The sequence below is a fragment of the Mastomys coucha genome, chromosome X (assembly GCF_008632895.1).
Source record: "Mastomys coucha isolate ucsf_1 chromosome X, UCSF_Mcou_1, whole genome shotgun sequence".
In the NCBI taxonomy this organism is placed as follows: Eukaryota; Metazoa; Chordata; class Mammalia; order Rodentia; family Muridae; genus Mastomys; species Mastomys coucha.
In genome coordinates, this window is record NC_045030.1 from 120,374,193 (window position 1) to 120,383,029 (window position 8,837).

Genomic DNA, 8,837 nt, shown 5'->3' on the forward strand with positions numbered 1-8,837 from the left:
CCTCCTCCTTCGCCTCCCCCTCCTCCTCCTCCTCCTCTTCCTCTTCTTCTTCCTCTTCTTCTTCTTCTTCTTGCTTCTGCTTCTGCTTCTGCTTCTGCTTCTGCTTCTGCTTCTGCTTCTTCTTCTATTGTCAATACAGGGCTTCTCTGTATAGCCCTAGCTGTCTTGGAACTCACTCTGTATACCAGGCTGGTCTTGAAATCAGAAATCTGCCTGTCTCTGGCTCCCAAGTGCTGGAATTAAAGGAATGCACCAACACAGCGTGGCTCCCTTAATGTATTTCTTATGCCATTTTTCATTTGTATAATGGAAGGCTACTGATTTGATTGAGTTAATTTTATATCCAGCCAATTTGCTGAAATTGTTTAACAGCTGTAGGAGTTCTCTGATAGAATTTTGGGGGTTCTTTATGTATACTATTACAATATCTACAATTAGTGGTACTTTGACTTCTTCCCTTCCAGTCTTTATCCATTTGATCTCCTTTCATTGTTTTATTGTTCTAGCTGGAAGTTCAAGTACTATATTGAATAGATAATGGGGTGAGTGGGCAGCCTTGTACTGTTCCCCCTTTTAATTGGCTTGCTTAAAGGTTCTCTCTTTTTAATTTGATGTTGGCTATTGGTTTTCTGTATATTACTTTGATTATGTTTATGTATGTGACTTGAAATCATGATTTCTCCAAGACTTTTGGATTTTGTCCAAAGACTTTTGGATTTTGTACAGAGACAGACATGTTGTTTACTGGAATAGAATTGAAGACCCAGAAATAAACCCATACACCTATGGAAGATTGAATTTTAACAAAGAAGCCAAAACCATACAGTACAAAAAAGAATAATAAAGCATAATAAAATTTTATATTATTTGTCAATGAATAATATAAAATACCTTGGTGTAACTCTAACCAAACAAGTGAAAAATCTGTATGACAAGAACTTCACATTGCTGAAGAATCAAATAGAAGATGATCTCAGAAGATTGAAATGTCATTAGATGCTTTTTCAGCATCTAATGTTAACATGTGATATTTTCCTTTGAGTTTGTTTATATAGTAGCTTATGCTGATGGATTATTGTATATTGATCCATCCTTGCATGCCCAGGATGAGGCCTATTTGACCCTGGTTAATGATTATTTGATGTTTTCTTTGATGAGGTTTGCAATAATTTATTGACATTTTTCATCAATATTTATAAATAGATTTGGATTGAAATCCTCTTTCTTTGTTGAGTCTTTAGGTATTGTTCTGGTAGAATTCTTCACTATAACCGTCTGGCCCTGGGCTTGTTTTGGTTTGGAGATGTGTAATAATTGCTTCTATTCCCTTAGGGGATATAGGACTGTTCAGATAATTCACCTGATTTTGATTTAAATTTGTTCATTGTATCTGTCTAGAAAATCATTCATTTCATCTGGATTTTCCAGTTTTATTAAGAATAGGGTTTTAGTGGTAAGACCTAATGATTGTTTTTATAAATTTCCCCACTTTCTTTTATGTCTCCCCTTTAATTTCAGATTTTGCAAATTAGCATACTGTCTCTGTGTCTTTTAGTTAGCTTGGCTATGGAATTGTCTATCTTTTTAATTTTCCCCCAAACCAGCTCTTTGTTGGTTGATCCTTTGGTTTGTTCTCTTTGTTTCTAATGGGTTGATTTATGTACCAAGTTTGCCTATTTCCTGCAGTCTACCACTCTTGTGCATATTTACTTCTTTTTGTTTGAGAGCATTAAATGTGTTGTTAAGTTGCTAGTATAGGACCCCTGCAATTTCTTTATGAAGGCGCTTAGTTAGTGCTATGAATTTTCCTATTAGTACTGCTTTCATTGTGGCCTGTAAGTTTGTGTATGTTGTCCCTTAATTTTTATTAAAGTCTAGAAAGTGCTTAATTTCTTTCTTTACACCTTCCTTGACTATGTTTTCATTCAGTAGAGAGTTGTTCAGTTTCCATAAGTAAATAGGCTTTTAGTTGCTTATCTTGTTGAAATCCATTCTTAGTCCATGGTGATCTGATAGGATGCAAGGGGTTTTATCTCTTTTCTTGTGTCTACTGATACTTATTTTGTGTCTGATTATTTTGTCAATATTGAAGAAGGTTCTTTGATGTGCTGAGAAGAAGGTATATTCCTTTGTTTTGGGGTGAAATGTTTTGTATATATCCAGGTGGTTCATATGTTCTGTTAGTTCCATTGTGTCTCCATTTAGTTTCTCTTTCAAAGACCTATCCATTGGTGAAAATGGGGTATTTAAGTATCCCAGTATTGTGTGCAATTCAATGTGTGTTTTGTGCCTTACTAAAGTTTCATTTACAAATGTGGGTGACCTTGCATTTTGGGCATAGACGCTCAGAATTGAGACTTCGTCTTGGTGGACTTTTTCTTTGATGAGTATGAAGTTTCTTTCCCTATCTCTTTTGGTTATTTGTGATTGAAAAGTCTAGTTGATTGGATATTAAAGTGACTACTTCATCTTGTTTTCAAGGACTGCTTGTTTGGAAAGCTTTTTAATCAGGCCCTTACTCTGAGGTAGTATCTACCTTTGTTGATGAGATGTGATTTTGGTATCCAGTCTGTTAGCCTGTGTCTTTTTATTGGGAAATTGAGTCCATTGATGTTGAGAGAAATTAATGACCAATGAGCGTTAGTTCCTGGTACTTTGTTGTTGGAAGTGTTAGATGCTATGTGTGTTTGGTTCTCTTTGGTTAGTTGTAAGATGATTAATTTCTTTTTTGTAGTTGTCTTAATTGTGTTAAAGTTCTCCTTGTAGGGCTGAATTAATAGAAAGATATTGTTTAAATTTGGTTTTGTCATGAATATTTTGATTACTCCATCTACAGTTATTGAAAGTTTTGCTGGGTATTGCTCTCTAGGCTGGCATCTGATCTCATAGGGTTTGCAAGACATCTTTCAAGGATCTTCTGCCTTTTAGAGTCTTTATTGAAAGATGAGGTGTAATTCTGAGAGGGCTGCCTTTATAACTAACTTGACCGTTTGCCTTATAGCTTTCAGTATTCTTTCTTTGTTCTGCACATTTGTATTTTAATTATTAAATGGTAGGAGAATTTTCTGGAGAAATCTATTTGGTGTTCAGTATTCTTCTTGTATGTTTATGACAATTTCTTTTATTAGGTTAAGGAACTTTTCTTCTATGATCCTATTAAAAATGTTTTCTGACCCTTTGTACTTGGAATCTTCAGCCTCTTTTATTCAGATTATTCTTAAGTTTAGTCTTTTCATTGTGTCCCAAATTTCCTGGATATTTTGGGGTAGGAACTTTTTACACTTGGCTTTTTATTGACCCACATAACAATACCTTCTATTGTATCTGCTACACCTGAGATTTTCTCTTCCATCTCTTGAATTCTGTTGCTGAGGCTTTGGTCTTGTATTTTAAGGAGTTGATCTGTACAAATCTTGTGTGTAGTCATAGCCAAATGATTTTATGTATGCAACTTTCCTGTCATCATATATATATATATATGTGTGTGTGTGTGTGTGTGTGTGTGTGTGTGTGTGTGTATTATTGCAGTAATCCACTATTGGCTCTTAACACTTTTGAAACCTCATCTGCAAAGATCCCTGGTGCTTAAGAACAGGTATGAAATAGACTTTCCATTAGGGCTAAGCATTCCACAGTCCACTATTCTCTTCATGTTGACCAGTTGTAGGCATCTTTATTCACTGTTGTCTACTTCAAAAAGAAGCTACTCTGATGAGTTTTTGAGATACCTAGAGTAACTTAGAGGCTAGATTAATTCTATGTCCATTTATTTAGCATAGTAATAACCTTAAGTTCTCTTATATGGCATATGACCTACCCAGCCACAGATTCCTGGCTCAGGTTCAAAGAGCCAGGCATGAGGGCATGAGTTTGGATTTTTTTCAAAGGGGCCTTAAATTTGTTTAAAAAGTATTGATTGCTTTTCTCCCATGGGTATATAATCAAAATCTTCTGGTACCACAAAAACAGGCCAATAAAGATAAAGCTCTTGGGTTAGTTAGTTTTCTGTATACTAAGGTATGTGGTGTCTTGAGAAATAAGCTCTTACCATGAAGTTCTGGGTGATAACTAAAAACAAGAACAATATTAAATTATAATATTTGGGAGATATATGGGACACCCAGTGATGAAAATCACAAAAGTGTACCCTATAACTGGCAGTAGGCTTTTTATATGATAGCTTGTATTATCTGGGTGAGGCAAATAATAACTCCATCTAAATTATTTTTGATTGTTTTATTTATTTACATTCCAAATATTTCCCCCATTCTCAGGCCCCTCTCCAAGATTTCTTCACCTCATTCTCCCTTCCCTTTGCCTTTGATAGGGTCCTATCCCCACCCTCCACCTCTGTATATTTGTAGATGTATATATTTTTCAGAAACTTTTATAGCAGTAGATTTCCATATGACCTGTTCAAAATCATTAGTATTACCCTTTCACAGACTCCTTCCTCTACCCAGCCCTCCCATCTACACCTCCACTTTTATTTTTTCTGCTCTATTTACCCTAATCCCTCTTTCATACCATGTGGATTCTTTCAACTTCACCTTCAAATCCCTCCTTGGCTCCTTTACTTTTCTTTTTTCTGAAATGTATTTAGTTTCATTTATACATATATGAGTATTTTCCCAGTATATATGACTGAATCCCAAGTGTGCATAATGACTAGGAAAGAGAAAAGTGATTAATAAATCCTCTGGAACTTGAGTCACAGACAGCATCTAGCTGTGATGTGAGCAATGGCAACTAAACTAGGGTCCTTACCAGAGCACCACATACTCTTAACCACTGAGTCATCTCTCCAGTCCTCCCCCCCAACTAATTATTAATTATTTGACTATTGTTACTATTTCTATTTATAGTCTAATTGCATGCATTTATCCAATGATTCAAAGCTGCATCTGCTTATGACAGGGGACATATATCAATTGTCTTTCAGAGGCCAGAATTACAGCATTTGTTGCTTCTTGATCCATTTTGACTTGAGCTTTGTATAAGGAGATAGGAATGGATCAATTTGCATTCTTCTATATATTAACCGCCAGTTGAGCCAGTATCACTTGTTGAAAATGTTATCTTTTTTTCCACTGGATGGCTTTAGTTCCATTGTCAAAGATCAAGTGACCATAGGTGTGTGGGATCATTTCTGGGTCTTCAATTCTATTCTATTGATCTACCTGCCTGTCACTATACCAATACCATGCAGTTTATATCACAATTGCTCTGTAGTACAACTTGAGGTCCTGGATGGTGATTCCACCAGAAATTCTTTTATTGTTGAGAAAAGTTTTCGCTATCTTAATTTTTTTGTTATTCCAGATGAATTTGCAAATTGTTCTTTCTAACTCTATGAAGAATTGAGTGGGAATTTTGATGGGGATTGAATTGAATCAGTAGATTGCTTTTGGCAAGATGGCCATTTTTACTATATTAATCCTGCCAATCCATGAGCATGGGAGATCTTTCCATCTTCTGAGACCTTCTTTGATTTCCTTCTTCCAAGCCTTGAGGTTCTTGTCATACAGATCTTTTACTTGCTTAGATAGACTCACACCAAGGTATTTTATATTAATTGTGATTATTGTGAAGGGTTTTGTTTCCCTAACTTCTTTCTCTGCCAGTACATCCTTTGCGTAGGGGAAGGCCACTGATTTGCTTGAGTTTATTTTATATCAAGCTACTTTGCTGAAGTTGTTTATCAGGTTTAGGAGTTCTCTGGTGTAATTTTTGGGGTCACTTATGTATACTAACATATCATCAGCAAATGGTGATAATCTGACTTCTTCTTTTACAATTTGTATCCCTTTGATTTCCTTTTGTTGTCTAATTGCTATGGCTAGTGGAGTGGGCAGCCTTGTCTTGATTTTAGTGGGATTGCTTCAAGTTTCTCTCCATTTAATTGAATGTTGGCTACTGGTTTGCTGTATATTGCTTTTACTGTGTTTAGGTATGGACCTTGAATTCCTGATCTTTGCAAGGCTTTTATCATGAAGGGGTGTAAGATTTTGTCAATGATTTCTCAGCATCTTAATGAGAGGATCAAAAGGATTCCTTTGAGTTTGATTAAATAGTGTATTAGATTGGTGGACTTTGAAATATTGAAACATTGCTGCATCCCTTGGACAAAGCCTACTTGATCATGATAGCTTTGATGTGTTTTTGGATTCCATTTTCAAGCATTTTATTGAGTATTTTTGCATCGATATTCATAAGGGAAATTGGTCTGAAGTTTTCTTTCTTTGTTAGGTCTTCATGTGGGTTAGGTATAAGAGTAATTGTGGCTTCATAGAATGAATTAGATAGAGTACCTTCTCTTTCTATTTGGTGGAATAGTTTGAGGAGTATTGGTATTAGGTTCTTTTTTGAAAGTTTGATAAAACTCTGCACTAAACCCATCTGTTCTGGGCTTTTTTTGGCTAGGAGACTATTAATGAATGTTTCTATTTCTTTAGGAAATATGGGTCTGTTTAGATCATTTATTTGATCTTGATTTTACTTTGGTACCTGGTATCTGTCTAGAAAAATGTCCATTTCATCCAGGTTTTCCAGTTTTGTTGAGTATAGTTTTTTGTAGTAGGATCTCATGATGTTTTGGACTTCCTAAGTTTCTGTTGTTAGGTCTCGCTTTTCATTTCTGATCCTGTTAATTAGGATACTGTCTCTGTGCCCTCTACGTAGTCTGGCTAAAAATTTATCTATTTTGTTGATTTTATCAAAGAACCACCTCCTGGTTTGGTTGATTCTTTGTATAGTTCTTTTTATTTCCACTTGGTTGATTTCAGCCCTGAGTTTGAGTATTTCCTGTTGTCTATTCCTACTGGGTGAATTTTCTTCTCCTTGTTCTAGAGTTTTCAGATGTGCTGTCAAATTGCTGGCATATGCTCTCTACAGTTTCTTTTTGGAAGCACTCAGAGCTATGTGTTTTCCTCTTAGGGCTGCTTTCATTGTGTCCCATAAGTTTGGGTATATTGCAGTTTCATTTTCATTAAACTCTATAAAGTCTTTAATTTATTTCTTTATTTCTTCCTTGACCAAGTTATCATTGACTAGAGTGTTGTTAAGCTTCCATGTGTATGTGGGATTTTTGTGGGGAGCCGCAGCTGCCACCCTACATATATATTGAACACCTGGTCTCCAGCCAGAGCAGAGAGCATTAATAAACAAGCCCTTAGTTGGAAAAGTAAAATTTTCCTAGGCAATTTATGCCTCTAGCTGACATCAGGGCTTCAGCCTTATTGTGATTTGAATATAAAATATCCTGAATAGGCACATATATTTAAACATTTGGTCTCCAGCTGACGACACTGTTTGGGAAGGTTATGGAACTTTTAGCAATATTTCCCATATTGTTCTACAATGAATATTAGCAACACATGCAACAGAATGAAAAAATAAGTCCAGCCTGGAAGGGAAAGGAAAACTAAGAAAAGTAATGTTTCAGGCAAAGCACATACTGTTCTGTTTGTTTGTTTGTTTGTTTGCTTTTTATTTTTGTTTTTTAAGGGAATAACTATTAAATGCATTAGTGCCTTTAAATTGAAGGTTATTGCTCTGCCCTAGAACAGGAGCTAAGATGCACAAGGGGCACGACCAAAACAAATAAAGGATCCTACTTGTAAAAAGTGAACCTAAGGAGTTTCATGCTTGTCTAAAGCAATTACATAGGAAATTTTACTTTTATTTTATTATTTCCAGCATCAGAAACAAAAGTGTCTTTGGCAACCGTAGTTCAAGGGTATCAGAATCCATACTGAGATGGAGGAAGAACTTACAAATGTCAACCATGTCATACAAAGAACATTTAGGAATAGTTATTACCAACATGCATACAAAGTTCATACAAAGCATGAACTATGCAAGATTGATAGACTCATAGACTCTTCCTTGGTGTCAGAAAGACACTGTGGTTAGGCCAAAAATGTGTGACAGGATTAGAGTTCTTGTGAGAAGTCTTTGAAATGCAATTAATAACTTGAATCTGTAAAAGTGAAAAACAAGTAGCAATGGAGATCCTAAGATATTGGGGATGACAGAGAAGTCAGACCTCTCCCAAGTAAGTGTGAGTACAAAGAGAAGAAAAAGCCACACACCCACACCCACACATCCCCCATACACAGAAGGGTAGCAAGGGAGGAAGAGAGGTAGTTGGAATCTCAAGGGTTTGATCCATCTAAATTCTTTGAAACTGGAGCCTCAGAGAAGGATATGACACTACAGTACTTGATGTTTGTATTACTTGATTTTGGTTATATCTTGGTCTAATTATTCTTCTTTATTCTCCCATATTACCTTTATGTAGGAAAATGTATATTCTGTACCACTGTCTATTAGAAATGTGAAAAATTTCCCTGAAGATACAATCAAAATATTACTTAATTTCTCAAAATAGACATAATATTTTGGACCCTTTTCTATGAACTGCTAAAGAGAGAGGATGCAATATAATCATCCAGCTTCCCCTACTACCACCCCTTTCTTACCTCTTCCACAGTCTTCCCCACCATGATGGTATCTATCCCACTGGAACTATATGAGGCACAATAATAGCTTTCTTCCTTAACTTTTCTTTCATGGTATTTTTTTCACACAGGAATCCCAACATTAACAAATATAAGCATTGCTGTCCTCACAACATGAGAAACTCCAATTCTTTCTTTTTTTATTTGTTTTTAAGACATGGTTTCTATAGGTAGTCCTGACTGTCCTGGAACTCACACTGTAGACCAGGCTGGCTTAAATTTCAGTGACCAACTTGCATCAGCCTCCTGAGTCCTGGTGAGTTCACCATACCTGGCTGAAACTAGATTTCTCTCTCTTTCCTTCTTTCTTTCTTT